The 20,040-nt window shown below is 39.8% G+C and overlaps 1 protein-coding gene across 1 annotated transcript in view; it reads left to right on the forward strand.

Moving 5' to 3' along the window:
- Positions 1 to 20,040, forward strand: part of fusl (fuseless) — a gene marked incomplete in the record, with an annotated part of 465,734 nt that overhangs the window by 362,282 nt on the left and 83,412 nt on the right.

Consider the following 20,040-nt stretch of genomic DNA (forward strand, 5'->3'; position numbering starts at 1 on the left):
ACCCTACCACACCACCCTGCTACAACACCACCCTGCCGTGCTACACCAACCTGCCGTGCTACACCACCTTGCCACACCACACCAGCGAGCGAGTAAGCCAGTCAGCCAGCTAATGAGCGCGCCAACCAGCCAGCCAGTGAACCAGCGAGCGAGCCAGACAGCCAGCCAACTAGCTAGTCAGCGAGCCAGCTATCAACTCAGCCAGGCTGTCCGCCAGCCAGCAAGATTATTATCCAGTCAGTCAGCAAGCAAGCCTGCCAGCCAGTCAGTAAGCCAGCGAGCCAACCAGCCAACCAACTAACTAGTCAGCGAGCAAGCCAGCGAGCCAGTCAGCCTACCAGCCAGGCAGCCAACTTGCCATCCATCCTGCCAACGAGTCAGCCTTCCAGCCAGCTAGCCAGCCAGTCAGCCCTAAGGCCAATCAGGCAGCCGACCAGGCAGTGCGATCCCATTTCTTACATTTAACTATTTTTTCCTAAGTCCTTGTCTTTATATTTCTCTGTGTTAAAGACAATGTATTTTATTTTCTTATTCATACATCATATTTAAGTTAATATATTTTCCTTCATACGGTGCCACTGTATTTTATTCACATGATTGTATAGAGGATGATGATAATATCCATTATTAAATAACTTTTGTTGAGAGATGGTTTACCAGCTAAGGTTAAAAATTAAATATAGGGGTACTTAGCTTGGAAAGACAGCTCATCGCCCGCACAGCCGCCCCTGTGGGCGAGGTCTTGAGAAACTGTCATATCCACTTCGCAATGGGCTGTAAGAAAGTATAAAATGTATCATTATAAATTACCTCTAGAGGGTGTTATGTGAGCAAATATCAGACACTGATTGCTAACAACACTTACTTGTGTGGACTCAAATGTTCACTTATCACCAGGATTTATGATAAGTGACTAACTCACAACCTTTTACTCAACTGCACAGTCAAAAGTAGTACATCACGAGTTAGTACACTTACCTGGGTATATGTATCTGACCCATAGTTATGCCCGGATATCCAATGTATTGATTGAAGAATAGTGTTCTTTGAAGAATGTCGCACTACACTCCGTTGGATCACAACACTCTTGTTACACTGTTCATCAATAATTGTTCACACCATAATGTCACTAAAGAAGTTGATCACACTTCTCTGTAAGTGTTTATTGAGATTCTTTTGTGCAAAACACATGGAACAGTGTTCTTTGTTGGTTATCTTGGCACGTCAATGTCTCTCTCAGTAGAGTCAAAAGTAATCTGACCTCACAGCATCCTATGCTGCTGCAATGCCCCTAGAACATAAAGGAAAAGCTGACCTAGTACTTTTTGCTTCCTTGCCAAATTTCCTCCATGAAGCAAAGCAGAATGCTTAATTCTTGCTGTCTTAAGCATAGTCAACAATGCACACTATCTTTACCATGGTAACAAAGTGGGAGCAGGATTTTCCTTAATTGTCCTGCTAAGGTAAGAGATGGACTGTCTCTTATTAAACTCCACTTTGCAACACTGGATTCTTCCAAGGAGCGGTGGTCGCTTGACCACGTCACATACTCGTATTGCATCTGGGATCAATTACTTGCTGTAGCAGTAAACAAGATGTTTGCCCCCTTCTGAGAGGGCTTGGCCCCTCAGGGCTGAAAGGGGCTGAAGGGGGATGATACCCTCCCTCCTGGAGAAAATTTCTCCACACTGGGGGGCGGCGGAGGTTCGGTGCAGGTGAACTATTCATCACTTAACATTAATTTGATTTTCTCACTCGCCACCACTGCTGCTTGTCTTTTCTGAACAGCTTTAGTCTGTGTGGTTTCTGGAGAATCACTAATTTTATTTTCAACACTGTGTAATTCTTATGGCACTAGTTTATTTATTGTCTGCTTATTCACTACACCTTTGCTCAAAACATCAATTGTCCTGATGATTTCATTTGCATCAGGGTATATGGTCACAATTTTTCTAAGTGGCCACTGGGACCTTGGACCATCATTGTCAATAATCACTATGTCACCAGGACTTAAGGACTTATGATTTTCTGGAACACCAGCTCCATAGAAGTGTTCTCTCAATGAGGTGAGATAGTCTTCTCGCCAAATTTTCTCCCAATGTTCAATCACTTTATTAAGGTGTTTGAATTTACGTCTGAGTTGCTCAGGTTAGAAATAAGTAGGATCCTCTATGATTTCTTTATCATTCATGAGAGGAACAGGTTCTCGACTTCTGCCATGGAGTAAATGAGATGGACTTAACACTTCTAAATTGTCCAAATCATCGGTAACATAAGTTAGAGGTCTGTTGTTGACTCTATTTTCTATTTCAGTCAAAACTGTACGGAATTCTTCTAAACTGATTCTCTGACGATGAAGAGTCTTCCTCAAACAATGTTTTACAATTCCGATCATTCTTTCATAAAATCCGCCGTGCCATGGAGATTTAGGAGGAATGTATCTCCAATGACAACTGCGTTGATTCAGCATCTGTTGTACATCTGTTTGTTCACTTGTGCTACGACTAGAGCAGTACATCTAGAAGTAGCCACTGACATGTCTGCTGAACCCTTTATCAAATTATTCAGAAGATTTGCAGCCAGAAAGGCAAGTCCCAGACTGATGATTTCAGACAATGCAACGAACTTTGTTGCTGGTGCTGCTTATATAAGCAAGGTCTTTGATCAACCTGAAGAATGTCGCACTTCACTCCGTTGGATCGCAACACTCGTTGTTACACTGTTCATCAATAATTGTTCACACCATAATGTCACTAAAGAAGCTGATCACACTTCTCTGTAAGTGTTTGAGATTCTTTTGTGCAAAACGCGCAGAACAGTGTTCTTTGTTGGTTATCCCGGCACGTCAATGTGTCTCTCAGTAGAGTCAAAAGTAATCTGACCTCACAGCGTCCTACGCCGCTACAATGTCCCTAGAACATAAAGGAAAAGCTGACCTAGTACTTTTTGCTTCCTTGCCAAACTTCCTCCATGAAGCAAAACAGAATGCTTAATTCTTGCTGTCTTAAGTATAGACAACAATGTACACTATCTTTACCATGGTAATAAAGTGGGAGCAGGATTTTTCTTAATTGTCCTGCTAAGGTAAGAGATGGACTGTCTCTTATTAAACTACACTTTGCAACACTGGACTCTTGCAAGGAGAGGTGGTCGCTTGACCACGTCGCATACTCGTATTGCATCTGGGATCAATTACTTGCTGTAGCAGTAAACAAGATGTTTACCCCTTTTGAGAGGGCTGGGCCCCTTAGGGCTGAAAGGGGCTGAAAGGGGCTGATACCCCCCTCCTGGAGAAAATTTCTTCACAACTTTTTTCACACAGTATTAATAATATAAAAATAATATAATATAATAATATTTAATTTAATACAAGTACATATACAAGGTATACAGACCTAGCTGACATCAATGACATACTACTGTATAGAAAGCATCTTGTTATGCTGTGCATTTCCGGGGATATTAGGTCAGTTTTGTCCCAGGATGCGACCCACACCAGTCGACTAACACCCAGGTACCCATTTTACTGATGGGGAACATAGACAACCGGTGTGAAGAAACACACCCAGTGTTTTACCCTCGCTGGGAATCGAATCCAGACCCTCGCCGTGTGAAGCGAAAGCTTTAGCCACCAGGCCACGGGCCACCACATGTAGTGATATAATAATGATCAAGGAAAATATATCATTGGTTTAAACATTTTCATGATTTTTCAAAATAAATATATGTAACAAACTGGTATCAATAAAATATTTTAAAATTCATTTTATTATTCTATTATATAAAGGTAGATTAATACAAACAAGTATTTAGACAATTACATGAACAGAATTTATTTCCAAATGTAACTTTCTTCTGTCTTCTGCAGCCATTTTTTCAAGGGGTTATCCCTGGTTCAATAAGCCTCTGTGTACACTGGTTTGTGTAAATAAATCAGGAAGAAGTGGTGAGGATTATAAAGGAGATTAGAGAAGTGTCTCCATCAGTACATACTTGGGAGTCTGAACTGGGTGTCGGTGATGTGAGGCTCTCCTTTGATGTATTAATTCTGTTCATTTCATTTGTTTGCGTCATTTTTAATTTATTGTGGGTAGTGATATTCATCACCTCAAAGTGTCTCGTTTTCAATACTAAACTCACATTACCTGCTGTAACCTCCTCTACTGGAGATGGGATGGCAGTGTATTCCTGCTGTTAGCTACGTATGCATTGGGTACATTATGGGTAATACATTCTTCGATAATCAATTCTTTCTTCATTTGGAACTGAACAAGAGAGATCTTGAGAAATCATTCTTTGTTGCTCCTTCAATTAACAGTTAAGAAAAGGCCGTTGGCACATCACTGTTAGTAGGTGGACTACTAGTAACTTAGTTACCCATAGCGGTCGGGGTGAGTGCTAGCAGTTTCTCCCTGGATGGATTACTCGGTGAGGTTATTTACTTAGCCATCTCATGATTCAATCCTGTTGTGAGAACACTTGTAGATGTTACTGGTACATTAGAATAGGTGACTAGAGGATCATTTTAGGGAAATGAGGGCCAATACTGCGCTGTAAAAACACGATGAATGGTTGTATTTCTGTCTTCTGGGCATGGAATTTACTCTATAACAATACAACTTGACCAACAACCTCGTCCATCCTCTGATACATGTTAATATTCGGTATCGTATCTTTAATCACCACAAACATTAACTGCTGGATAATATTTTCCAATCTTTCGTGGTGTTGCTGCTGGAAGAGTTGTAAGTGATAAATTTTTGTGTAATGAGTTAAGGAGAGTTATTTGTGACACATTAAGTAATAAGTGATAATAATGTTTTTATTAAGAGATTTGAACTAGAAAGTGATAAGATTAGTGTCCTCGTCCAAGATAAGAGTTAAACACCAGTCTCAAGAGTTACAAGAGGTAAGAGAGTGAGTATTTATAACTTTGAGAGAGGCGTGTGATGCATGTAACTTAGAGAGTATTTTTTCTTCTTTTCATAACTGACTGAAATGTGTGCTAGGATGACACAGGTGATAAAAGAGGTGAAAGCGCAGGTGATGAATTATACACAGGTGCTACATATGTATCTTTATTTGTAGACGTTTCGCTATTCAGTGCTTTAATCAATACAATTCAGTGACATAAACGGAAGAGAGTAGATGAGGTAATCAGTCTTCTCAGCCCAAGAGCAGCTGTTCATCACCGTAATCTGGATGTATCTGCAGCACTGGCGGGAAGATAGTCACTTCATTTCATCTGACTCCAGTAAATAAACGCCTGTCTTCCTGCATGTGCTTGAGATCCATCAAGACTTCTGTGCTTAACACCTGCTCCTTGACCTTAAATGCAACATTTAACTGTGGAATAATGCTTATTAAATCCAGTTAACCTCCCTTTCTAGCTACACATTCAATGATAAGCGTGTTAACTGGGTAATACATGAAATCCAAGAAATGCCTGTGTACAACATCGCACCTCACACAACCATTTAATCAACTACAGAAACTCAAGACTTATCGCCAGAGAAGACAATACTCAATACCGAAAAATCCTTGAATCAACAACTTCAACCAGAATAGTGGCTTCTATAACATAGCTGAACCACTTGCCAAGAAACTTCTTCATTGCTATCCCACATAAGAACATAGGAATGGAGGAACACTGTAGAAGGTCTGCTCACAAACTTATCCAATCTCCCTTCCAAGCTACCCAAGATTTTAGACTCTATAACCCCACTCGGTAGAGCATCAGATGCAGCATTCTCCACCTGACCTCAGCATTCTCAACGTGACTATAAATACTCTCGTACCTTCCACCCAGGTAGATCTGTTTGTGACTTGAAAAAGCCCACTGTGTGGGCGAAACGTTGTCAATAAAGGATCACATTATACTGCATTTGTGTTTATATTTCCAACTCCACAAGGTATTCAAAACTCACAGCAATGTGATCACTATAACCGAGGGGCCTTTTGTATGTAATATTCAGAACCACTCAACGCCCAGCCTAACTGGTTCATCTTCTCTCTCTGGTTCTGTCCCTAACATGTTGGTGCATGAAGGTTTCCATTACCACCTCCAGCATCGTACCATCCAAGTTTCTGGACCCCCATTTGGCTCCAGGTTTTCCTAGTCAATCTCCCTGTGGTTAAAGTTCTCCATGACCAGCAACTTTGCCAGAAGAGCCCTGTGAGCCCTTCTGGATGACTAAACTAGTGTATCCACAATTGCTCTGTTAATCACACCATACTCTTGCCTTGGTTTCGTGCTATTCAATGGCTCCGCCGTACATTACTGCTATCACCACTCTGGGATTTCTGTTCGGAAGTGTTCTTACTTTGTAGTTATCTGCTTTCCCTTTGTCAATTCCACACATCTCAAAACACTACTTGTTTCTGATGAGCAGTGACACTCCTCCTCTTTCACCTCTATCTTTCCTCAGGATCTGATAGCCAGTCGGGAAGTTCGTGTTTGTCATCATCTCTGTAAGCTACGACTCTGTGAGTGCAATGCTGTCTGTGGATGCCTTCACTCTCATTTGATATTTCATCAACTTTGGCATACCATTCCTTCAGCCTCTTTATGTATACTGTATTTTGGTTCGTTGGTTCTCGGATCCCTGGTCTTTGTCCAAGAGTCAGGGGGGTGGGAGGGGTTTTTGTGGGATGGGGGTATGGAACGCCGGGCGGGGTTTCGTGAGAGGCTGCTGTGAGAATGGTATCTGTGTTGGGTTTGGGAATCTTGGTGTTGAGTGTGGTTTTCTGCAGGTTACTGTATTCGGTTAGGAGGGGATCTAAGGGATGAGAAACGAACGTTCTGAAGGTGATTCTCCTTGGTGGCACTCCTGAGGCTGGGCTTCCATGCCTGTCGATGCATGCCTTATCTGTTCTACTTACCTGCCTGAAGTCTACATGGAGGGTATTCCAGGAATCAACGCCTCCGCGGTTCAGTCCTTCAACAATCCTCATGGTGGATCAGGGCCTGATCAACCAGGCTGTTACTGGTGGCAGCACGTAGTCCAACGAACGAGCCACACTCCACTCTGCCTCGTCGGGTACTGACTATAGGTACCTGTCCTGCTCCCTTTTGAAGGCAGCAAGGGGTCTATTGGTAATTCACCTTATGCCTGGAGTCAGGCTGTTGAACAGTTTTGGGCCCTGAACATCAACCAAATCTTCGAATGGGCCACTCAACGAGGAGAAATTTCAACTACTCATATATGGAAAACTTGAAGAAATTAAAAATGTGTCAGGGTATACCATAAATTCTAACCATACAATAGAGCGGAAAAGTGATGTGGAGGACCTGGGAGTGATAATGTCAAAGGATCTCGCCTTCAAAGACCACAACAATGTATCTACCTCATCCGCTAGGAAAACGATAGGATGGATAATGAGAACCTTCAAAACTAGGGACGCCCCATCACATGATGATTCTCTTCAAATCACTTGTGCTCTCTAGGCTGGAATACTGTTGTACACTAACGGCCCCCTTCAAGGCTGGCGACATTGCAGACCTAGAGAATGTACAAATAACTTTCACGGCACACATAAGTGCGATAAGGAACCTAAACTACTGGGAACGGTTGAAGTCCTTGATCTGTATTCCCTCGAACGCAGGCAAGAGAAATACGTGATAATATACACTTGGAAGGTCCTGGAGGGACTGGTACCATACCTGCACACGAAAATCACTCCATATGAAAGCAAAAGACTCGGCAGGAGATGCAACATTCCCCCGATGAAAAGCAGGGGTGGCACGAGTACACTGAGAGACAACACAATAAGTGTCCGGGGCCCAAGACTGTTCAATTGCCTCCCAGCATACATAAGGGGAATTGCCAACAGACCCCTGGCTGTCTTCAAGAAGGCACTGGACAGGCATCTAAAGTCAGTACCTGACCAACCAGGCTGTGGCTCGTACGTCAGCTTGCGTGCAGCCAGCAGTAACAGCCTGGTTGATCAGGCCCTGATCCACCATGAGGTCTGGTCTCAGAACGGGGATGCGGGGGGGATGACACCCGAAACCCTCTCCAGGTAAACTTGTTGTGTTTTCTCTTAGTGTACTAATGGCTCACCTACTCTTCATTTTGGGTATGTTGCACCGTCTACCTAGCCTTTTGCTTTCATAGGGAGTGATTTCTGATTTGGGACCAGTCTAAGATTTTTCAGGTGTAGATTATGATGTATCTCTTTTTTTGTCTGCGTCCCAGTGAGTACAGGTCAAGTGACTCTAAGCGTTCCCAGTAATTAAGGTGTTTGAATGAATTTACATGTGTCTACTCAACTATTATAGTTGCAGGAGTCGCATCATAGCTCCTTGCCCCGCTTCTTTGCTACTGTGTGTGTGTGTGTGTGTGTGTGTGTGTGTGTGTGTGTGTGTGTGTGTGTGTGTGTGTGTGTGTGTGTGAGAGAGAGAGAGAGCGAGTGAGTGTACGTCTGTGGATGCACTGACGATCCATCAGTGTGGGATAGGAGGGTCACCTTGTTAATGGTTTTGGGTGGCTCATGATACAGTCATTCAAGCAATAATTAACGGCTTCCTGTTTCACTGATGGGGCGAGAGAAGTCCCGGGAGATAAGCAGGTGCAGCCTCGATAAAGTTTCCATAGAGCAAGTGATGTTGGGTAACGTTCACATAGTGTAGGGTATAATTAATGTTATAACAAACTACGAGATGGTGACTCTGAATCTCCATGGGAAAGATAATCCAGAGAAATTGAGGTGAAGATAGTATCTATCCATCCTAAATTTGAAGTTACCCAAGGTTTTAGTTTCAATGAATACTAGGAAGACTTACACTCTTTGACTACTCCATTTCCAAACCATTACTTTCCTATATCCTTTATATATCTCCATTGTTTATGCCCATCTTCCATTTTTGGTATATTTATATTCTTTAAACGTTTCGCCACACAGTGGCTTCTTCAGTCCAGTGCAGTAAAAAGGCGGAATAAAAAGAGGAGTTTGAGGTAGTCAGTCCCTCAGCCTTGAGTCGATGTGTTCAGGCCATCCTCCTCTTATTACACCTTTTCTGCACTGGACTGAAGAAGCCACTGAGTGGCGAAACGTTGCCAGAATAAAGATACCCAAATGTTGTAAAAGTGTCTCATTTATCAACGTGTCGGTTTTGTAAACCATTTAAACACGTTAGTTAAGTCTCCTCTAATTATCCGTCTTACAAGAGAATGTAATTTATGAGATTTTAATCTTTCTTGGCATGAAAAATTTCTTATGCAATGGATTAACTTTGACATTCTCCTCTGAATGTTTTCTAACGAATTTAAATCTATTCTGTAGTGTGAAGACCAGAACTGTGCTGCATGATCTGAGTGAGGCCTTACTAATGATGTGCAGAGCAGCTGTTATGACCTCTGCACTCCTGTTATACTTCTTGATATAAATCCCAATAATCTGTTTGCCTTATTACGTACGTATAGGCTTTGCTGTCTTGGCTTCACAAGTCCTTCTCGCATTTTGTATAGCCAAGTTCTGTATTATTTAGTTCATAAATGCTGGGGTTATTTACATTCGTGAGCTTCAGGACATTGCATATTCCTGCACTAAACTGCACTTGCCACTTTTCTGGCCATGATGTGAGATTGTGTAAATCCTTCTGAAGTACAATGGAATCTTCTTATGAATCAGTTATCCTGCCTATTTTTGTATCGCCAGCGGCTCTGCTAATATTACTTGATATTCCCTCGTCAAGGTCATTAATGTACATTATGAACAACGATGGGCCTCAAACTGATCCTAGTGAAAAACATCGCCCCTGGCTCTTGGTAAGCCAGGCATCGATCCATGACAGGACTTTTCCCTCAGTACCATGAACAGCTCCTTTCTTTAACAATATTTTATCCTTTTTCTTGATCAACTGCCTCAAAAGCTTAACTGAAGAAAGTCATTAAATTAGTTAGGCAGGAACGGCCCCTTTAAATTCATACTGAGTATCTTAGATCAAATTATCCTTATCAAGACGCCTTCTCACAATATCAGTTAAAATGACTCTAGTAATTTGCCTACAATTGAGGTTAGGATTATTGGCCGGTAATTTGACGGTAATGACTTTTCCCCTGCTTTAAAAATAGGAATTGCATTAGCCATCTTCCACATTCACTTCACTTGTTTGAAGAGATATATTAAAAAGATTAGTTAATGGTTAACAAAGTTACTTTTTTCCCTCCTTGAGAACCCTTGAAAAAAAGTTAATCAGGGCCCCGGGATTTATATTGGTTTATTTAGTCAACCTGTTTAAGTACCACTGTGACTGTGATACTGCATATTTTATTTTCTTCAGGCCCACTATAAACATTAATTACTGTGTTATCGTTAGTGTCTTGTGGGAAAATCGAGAGGAAATAATTATTAAAAATCGAACACATTTCATTCTCCTTATCAGTAAGCTGTTCAGAGTTAGTTTAAAGAGGACCTAACTTGTAGATGAATGGTTCAGAGAACCGACATGTTGTCGAATTAGACACATGTGCAACTCTTGGGTATCTTTATTGAAGAAACGTTTCCTCAATAAAGATACCCAAGAGTTGCACATGTGTCTAATTCAACAGGACCTAACTTGTCTCTAACCTTTGTCTCTAACCTTAAAGTGGCAAATGGTTCGAAAACAAAGGCTTTTTCCAGTTATATAAAACCTTTGTTCTATATACCTGGAAAAAGCCTTTGTTTTCGAACGATATGCCACTTTAATTTCATAGTCTCGTTTAGATTTTCTTATCCCTTTTTTAACCTGCATCTTATCGTGATTATATTGATATGAGATTGCCCTCATCTATTTTGATAAGCCTATAAATTCTCCTGTCCCTTTAAAATGATGTTTGAGACTATTGTTCATCCACTTCGGATCATTTCCATTCGATCTCAACTTTCTAAACGGAATCAGTGTTCTTTGGGAAGCGTGTATAGTGTTTAGAATACTGTCATATTGATAGTTCTCTTTGATATCCCAGTCCACAGATGATAAGTGTTCTCTAAGCCCATTGTAATCTGCTAAGCGACAATCTAGGACTACTACTGAATTATCTATTCTAACTGTTTGTGGTCGCTCGCGATAAGTTCCTCTGTAATCCCTAGATTACTAACAAATATATCCTTGTTAGCATACTTTCGTGCCTCCTTAGTGAGAGGGAGAGAGAGAGAGAGAGAGAGAGACAGAGACATAAGAAAGAAGAAACACTGTAACAGGCCTACTGACCCATGCGGAGCAGGTCCATGTCGAGACAGAGAGACAGACAGACAGACGGAGACAGAGAGAGACAGACAGACAGAGACAGACAGGCAGAGAGACAGACAGACAGATAGACAGAGACAGAGAGAGACAAACAGACAGACAGACAGACAGAGATAGAGACAGACAGAGACAGAGACATACAGACAGACGGACAGATAGACAGACAGACAGAGACAGAGATAGAGACAGAGAGAAATTTTATGTTCTGTGTCTATAATTAACATCATAACTAACAAGACGACTACCAAAATTGCCACCTCCCATCCTCGTCCTCCATGTCCTCCAATTCCTTCTCGTCCTCCACCTTTACTTCGGTTTCCTTCTACTCCTCTACCTCCTCCTCCACCTCCACCGCCTCCTTTCTTTCTCAACATTCCAGACATTCACGAAAAGGGGTTTTTCCTATTGAGTCTCCAAAGTACCCAAAACTTATCTTGACTAACCAACTTTTAAGGTAATGAACTTTCTGAGTGATCACTCGCCAATCTTTCCAATTAATTACCTGCGTAATGGTCCCAGTAATGTGAAAGAACTGAAGTTTTGTACAACTCGGATGAGTCTCTTTTGCTGTGTTTTCTATTAATTTAGTGTCTATTTATCTATTCAATTATTATTTTTAATTAACTTGAAGCTTCCTTGGTTTTATAAAGTTATCTATATCCAATATTATCTCTTCTTGGAATTACTGTTTATATTGCTTAAATATAAATAATAATAACAATAATCAGTTATATATATATATATATATATATATATATATATATATATATATATATATATATATATATATATATATATATATATATATATATTTAAATACAAGGGAGGTACCACCCCTGGAACTGTCCTGGGGACCCACATCCTCACAGAAAAGAATAAACTTGCTTCAAGGAAAACTCAAGGTTCTCCCTATATTTTATATACACTTTATTTAAAGACAAAATACATTGACAAAAAACATTGACAAAAATGCAATGGGGAAGTAAAACAACAGATAAATCAGAGCTATATCTTGAATACTTCGTCCAGCTCCCCAGCAATGAGCTGCGTGCCCAGAATGCTGCAGGCATTTACCCTCTGGATCCCACAATTTACACCAGAGGTGGACCCCATCTATATATATATATATATATATATATATATATATATATATATATATATATATATATATATATATATATTCAACAAATCGGTCGTCTCCCACCGAGGCAGGGTGACCCAAAAAAGAAAGAAAATCCCCAAAAAGAAAATACTTTCATCATCATTCAACACTTTCACCACACTCACACATTATCACTGCTTTTGCAGAGGTGCTCAGAATACAACAGTTTAGAAGCATATACGTATAAAGATACACAACATATCCCTCCAAACTGCCAATATCCCAAACCCCTCCTTTAAAGTGCAGGCATTGTACTTCCCATTTCCAGGACTCAAGTCCGACTACATGAAAATAACCGGTTTCCCTGAATCCCTTCACTAAATATTACCCTGCTCACACTCCAACAGATCGTCAGGTCCCAAGTATCATTCGTCTCCATTCACTCCTATCTAACACGCTCATGCACACTTGCTGGAAGTCCAAGCCCCTCGCCCACAAAACCTCCTTTACCCCCTCTTTCCAACCCTTTCGAGGACGACCCCTACCCCTCTTTCCTTCCCCTATAGATTTATATGCTTTCCATGTCATTCTACTTTGATCCATTCTCTCTAAATGACCAAACCACCTCAACAACCCCTCTTCTGCCTTCTAACTAATGCTTTTATTAACTCCACACCTTCTCCTAATTTCCACACTCCGAATTTTCTGCATAATATTTACACCACACATTGCCCTTAGACAGGACATCTCCACTGCCTCCAACCGTCTCCTCGCTGCTGCATTTACCACCCAAGCTTCACATCCATATAAGAATGTTGGTACTACTATACTTTCATACATTCCCTTCTTTGCCTCCATAGATAACGTTTTTTGACTCCACATATACCTCAACGCACCACTCACCTTTTTTCTCCTCATCAATTCTATGATTAACCTCATCCTTCATAAATCCATCCGCCGACACGTCAACTCCCAAGTATTTGAAAACATTCACTTCTTCCATACTCCTCCTCCCCAATTTGATATCCAATTTTTCTTTATCTAAATCATTTGATTCCCTCATCACTTTACTTTTTTCTATGTTCACTTTCAACTTTCTACCTTTACACACATTCTCAAACTCATCCACTAACCTTTGCAATTTTTCTTTAGAATCTCCCATAAGCACAGTATCATCAGCAAAAAGTAACTGTGTCAATTCCCATTTTGAATTTGATTCCCCATAATTTAATCCCACCCCTCTCCCGAACACCCTAGCATTTACTTCTTTTACAACCCCATCTATAAATATATTAAACAACCATGGTGACATTACACATCCCTGTCTAAGACCTACTTTTACCGGGAAGTATTCTCCCTCTCTTCTACACACCCTAACCTGAGCCTCACTATCCTCATAAAAGCTCTTTACAGCATTTAGTAACTTACCACCTATTCCATATACTTGCAACATCTGCCACATTGCTCCTCTATCCACTCTATCATATGACTTTTCTAAATCCATAAATGCAATAAAAACTTCCCTACCTTTATCTAAATACTGTTCACATATATGCTTCAATGTAAAGACTTGATCTACACATCCCCTACCCACTCTGAAGCCTCCTTGCTCATCCGCAATTCTACATTCTGTCTTACCTCTAATTCTTTCAATTATAACCCTACCGTATACTTTTCCTGGTATACTCAGTAAACTTATTCCTCTATAATTTTTACAATCTCTTTTGTCCCCTTTCCCTTTATATAAAGGGACTATACATGCTCTCCGCCAATCCCTAGGTACCTTCCCCTCTTTCATACATTTATTAAACAAAAGTACCAACTACTCCAACACTATATCCCCCCCTGCTTTTAACAATTCTGTCATGATCCCATCAGTTCCAGCTGCTTTACCCCCTTTCATTCTACGTAATGCCTCACGTATCTCCACCACACTTACATTCTGCTCTTCTTCACTCCTAAAAGATGGTATACCTCCCTGGCCAGTGCATGAAATTACCGCCTCCCTTTCTTCCTCAACATTTAAAAGTTCCTCAAAATATTCTCGCCATCTACCTAATACCTCCCTCTCCCTATCTACTAACTCCCCTACTCAGTTTTTAACTGACAAATCCATACTTTCCCTAGGCTTTCCTAACTTGTTTAACTCACTCCAAAATTTTTTCTTATTTTCATTAAAATTTCTTGACAGTTCCTTCTCCCAGTCTTTCATCTGCTCTCCTTTTGCACTCTCTCACCACTCTCTTCACCTTTCTTTTACTCTCCATATACTCTGCTCTTCTTATAACACTTCTGCTTTGTAAAAACCTCTCGTGAGCTACCTTTTTCTCTTTTATCACACCCTTTACTTCATCATTCCACCAATCACTCCTCTTTCCTCCTGCCCCACCCTCCTATAACCACAAACTTCTGCCCCACATTCTAATACTGCATTTTTAAAACTATTCCAACCCTCTTCAACCCCCCCACTACTCATCTTTGCACTAGCCCACCTTTCTGCCAATAGTCGTTTATATCTCGCCCGAACTTACTCCTCCCTTAGTTTATACACTTTCTCCTCCCTCTTACTTGTTGTTGCCACCTTCCTCTTTTCCCATCTACCTCTTACTCTAACTGTAGCTACAACTAAATAATGATCCGATATATCAGTTGCCCCTCTGTAAACATGTACATCCTGGAGCCTACCCATCAACCTTTTATCCACCAATACATAATCTAAAACTACTTTCATAACGTGCTACATCATACCTTGTATATTTATTTATCCTTTTTTCATTATATATATATATATATATATATATATATATATATATATATATATATATATATATATATATATATATATATATATATATATATAAACACTGATCTCTGGCTGAAGGAGACTCGAACCTACGAACCTTAGAACAAGGTACGCAGTGCTATACCAATGTACCCACACTACTGGACAATACGTTGGCGTGTAGCTTGCGCTACAAGTTGATCCAAGGCAGCCAGCTTTCAGGGAGAAGGCTTACAGCTTATCTCATCCCCTGCATGCATCAGCCTTACTAGAGATTTTAACAATGGATCAAGTAGGTAAGTTTCGGGATTGACATGCACCTGGTGAGTAGGTAGAAGGCATCATGTGTGTCAATGTCTTTCATCCTGCTTTCCATCGTCCGGAGGTCTGAGACTTTTTTTTCTAGGATCAGATCGATGACATTGGACCCAAGAGACGCACCAAGGAGAGTGCTATTGGCTGGATCAATGGCTCGTGCTCCTGGTAAAACGGCGCTAATATTCTGGATCATCTGTTGATTGGTAGAAACTATTTCACATTTGGTGGAGTTTAAAGAAAGGCCCAGGCTTCCTCCCATGTCTTTAATTTTTATATGTCGTGCCGAATATGTAAAACTGGTCAATTAGCAAGAACTCATTTAAAATTAAGTCCTTTCTGAAATTTTCTCTTATACGTTTAAAGATATATTTTTTTCATTAATGTTAATGTAAAAATTTATAATTTTGCTCCAGAAGAATCTTAGAAAACTTACCTAACCTTATTATAACAAGAACAATTTATTTTAGCCTAACCCAACTAAATATATTTTAGATTTGTTTACAGTAATTTAATACTAAACAAACACAGTGAAATATATTTTTTTCGTTAGGTTCAGAATGATTTTGGCGAAATTATTGCATACACAAATTTTCGCTTGTCCTATATGGCAAGATGAGCGTTGCTATTTAAGCCAAGATCGCAAATTCTGCCTATTCGGCACGACATATATATATATATATGGCGTTGTAAGAGAAGTGAATATAGTGGTTTTGGGGAGAGGTGTGGGTTTGGAAGAAAAGGAATTTAACATTTAACACAAATTGGAAGTTGTCACAGTTGCTCTTTGCTGATGACTCTGTTCTTCTTGGGAGATTCCTTAGAGATGTTGCAAAGGTTAGTGGACAAATTCCGAAGGGTAATGAATGAAATTAAAAGTAAAAATAAACAGGAAGGAGCAGAGTGATGAGGGTAACCAAAAAATTAGGCAATGAAAGACTGGATATTAAACTATAGGGAGGGTGTTTGGAGGAAACAAATGTGTTAAGATATTTGGGAGTCTACGTCTTAGTTAATAGGTCTATGAAAGTCGAGGAAATATGAAATATGAATGTCAAGTGGAAATAAGTGAGTAGAGAACTGAAGTACCTTCGGAGACAAAGAACTTCATCCACAGAGACGAAAATGAAAATGTGGTAGAGTATTTTTGTACCAACACTCTTATATGGGTGTGAAGCATGGACTGTGAATATTACAGCATGTAGAAGACTGGAGACAGTGGAGATGTTCTGTCTGAGAGCAATTTGTGACGTGAATATTATGCAAAGAATTTGTAGCTTGGAGATTAGGAGATGCGGGGCAAAAGATTGAAGAGGAGTTGTTGAAGTGGTGCTGACATTTAGAGAGGATGGAACATAATAGGATGACTTGAAGGGCCTTAGACATCAAGCAAGCGTTTGTGAGCTTGTTAGATAGGAGCAAGCAGACTCAAATAGTTTTTTATGACTTGACCTGCTATTGAAGCTTGAGCAAGGTAACATTTATGACGGGATTCAGGGAAACCAGTTGGAAAAACTTGACACCTGGAGGTGGGAGGTACAGTGCCTGGGCTATGAAAGAGGGGTGGGGATATTTTGCAGTTTCGAACTGTAGTAGCGGTACTCCTCTTACAAGACAGCGATAGAGTGAGTGATGGTGAAAATGTTTCTATTTCTTTGAATCACTCTGCCAAAGATAGCTTAAAGAAGAGGTTAGATAAATCTCATGGAGAAGAAAGAAAGTGAACTTAGTAGCGATCAGCGAAGAGGCGGGGCCAGGAGCTATGACCCGACCCTTTGGAACCACAAATAGGTAAGTACAAATAGGCGATTACACATACACTGTTATGCTATCCCATAACACACACACACACACACACACACACACACACACACACATACACACACATACACCCTCAAACTCTTAGCTCTAACTCCAGATCACAAGGACAGACTAGCTGGAAAGGCCCAGAAATAAATCGGAAATCCAGAAGTGTTGAGAAAATTATCAGCATATTAGTCATGTGATTGTATTACAGGTCGAGTGAGTGTTGTAGTTTTATTAAGTATGAATTATCAACACTCAAGTGTTTCTTTTTTATGGAAAGGATGATAAACGAGAAAAAAGTTGATATTTGGTTGATAAAAGAAAAATTATACATGATGCGTCTTGTCTGAGGAAACAATATTTTCATAATAACTTAACATTTCTGACGGTGATGTTTGCTTAAGACAGTAAGTGATTGTGTTATCTCATCCTCTCTTCCCGTTACTCTCCATCCCTACTTCCTCTTCCTTCCTTCTTCTTCCCGTCTTAGTCCATATTCTCAACCTACCTCCACTTCTTTTCTTCTCCTTCCCTCCTCTTCTTTCCCTCCCTAACCTCTCTTAGTTCCTATTTTCTCTCTTACTCCTTCGTTTTCCTCTTCTTAATAAACATTTATTCTTTTTTCTTTCCCCTAATTTCCCTCCCTTCTTTCTCTTCATGACCTCCCTTTTTCTCCCTTCTTCCTCTTTTTCTCACCAATCCTCCTCCTCCCTCACCCTTTTCCCTTTCCTCTTTCTATTTCTTTTACACAGAGTTTGACAAGGTTAGGTTAAGGATCCCTAGCTTTATTGACAAGCTATTTACAAATTAAGGATTCCTAAGTTTATTGACAAGCTATGAGCTGTTACCTACATCAGCTCATTTGAAAATATTTTATTGTTATGAAACATACAAGTAGTGAACAGGATGAAGTTGGAACCTTCTGTGGGCCAGCAAACTGGATCGTAAACTGGATCGAACTGTTATAGAGACAGAATAGAGGAAAAGAGATAATTAACCAAGGAAAATAAAATGTGATAAAAGGGCTCAAAGAAAGCCAGGCTGATGACGCGACAACTAGCGAAATCATTGGTAATGCATTAAGAAATTTATAGTAACTAGCAACCTCGAAGATCATAGTAACTACATAAATACTAGTAAGTGTTCAACAAGAATGTGAAAGATGAATTAAGAAAAACACCAAAGAAAATCTAAGAGAATTCTTCAAATACGTCAGGGAAGAAATTAGTAAAGACAATGATACCATCTTCAACTTGCTATAACGGCGGAATGACAAACAGCAAGAACATGGCGTCCTCAACACAGTCTGCTGGTCCATGTTCACAGCTGAACATGACACGATTTTGAGAAGCTGAATATTATCAACTTAAGCGGAGCAGAAAAAATACTTCCCAAGGTTGTAAAATAATATTGATACTGAATCGCTTACCCAGTAATGAAATATTTACCAAGTCATTTAAAGCAAGACTAGAAACTATCAAATTTTACTCTCCGCTATTGTCCCGTCAGCTTAACGTCAGTTTTATGCAAAGGGAAAATATTTTTTTAAATAATAATATAATAACCGGAAATCAGCATGGTTTCCACAACAAACGTTCATGCTTGACTAATTTGCTCAATTTGTTTTAATTATATACAAACCGGGATGAAAATGTCCAAACTGAAACGCTATATCAAGATTTTTCCTTCGAAGATTGACAACCAAACTATAGGCACATGGTATAGGAGACACACTTCATGCCTGGGTAAGTGACTGGTTCTCAGCCAGGAAGCAGAGAGTAGTGAGTCAAGACTGGTGTTCCCCTTAATCGGTTCTTGGTCTAATCCTCTTTACAATGTACGTAAATGATGTTGCTAATATCGAAGGTAGGAAAATTTTCGGTTGCCGCCATAATGGTGAAAAGAAAAGCATTAGAGTGTATTGCTTATACAGTAATCGAAATGATCTAGACAGGTTAGAACTGTGGTCGGAAACATGGAAGATGTGTTTCAGTAAAGACAAGTGGAAATAATTCATTTTGGATGTTATAATTTGAAGCACGAATGCAAAAGTTTGACAATAAATTAACCGAAAAAAAAATGGAAAGGACCTTTGAGTAATCTTTAGCAGCAACCTCACATATACCAAGAATTACCTCTCCGCGAGCGACAAAGTTAACACAGTACTGGGCTTCATAGCTAGAAACATGGGACACAAAACACCAGGCACTATATTGACTCTCTATAATGCACTTGTGAAAATTTATTTTTGAATATAATGTCCAATTTTGGTCTCCAAAATACTTATCAGAAGATATTTTTGTTGGGGAGGGTACAAAGAAGAGCTACCGAATTTGTACCATCACTCAGAGCTAAACCTTATGAAGAAAGACTCAATGAACTAAATTTTTTTTTTCTTCTCTCAAAAAAATGATGAGATCTCTTTAAAAATTTTAAGATATTGAATGATTTTGACACACTTAAATACAGAGAACTTTCTAAATCGCTGAATAAGTCCACAATTCGTACCAATGAAATGAAACTGATAAATTAAAGCAACACGAACGAATGAAAAAGTTTTTTGCGAACAGTAATACTAGAAAGAATGAGCTACATTCCAATGTTGTATGAAGACAATGCAGTTGTTCAAGGTGATCTTGTACAATAATAAGTGTGAAGCGTTTCATGTGAATGTTAATGGAATATCACAAAATCATTTATTTTTTATGGTGCTAAATGCCACTATGCCGATGTATATATAAATTGGATACCTGAGGATTATTTAATATAAGTTGAGTAGTGGATCACCGCCTTCCGAATCTG

The sequence above is a fragment of the Cherax quadricarinatus genome, chromosome 5 (genome assembly GCF_038502225.1).
Source record: "Cherax quadricarinatus isolate ZL_2023a chromosome 5, ASM3850222v1, whole genome shotgun sequence".
In the NCBI taxonomy this organism is placed as follows: domain Eukaryota; kingdom Metazoa; phylum Arthropoda; class Malacostraca; order Decapoda; family Parastacidae; genus Cherax; species Cherax quadricarinatus.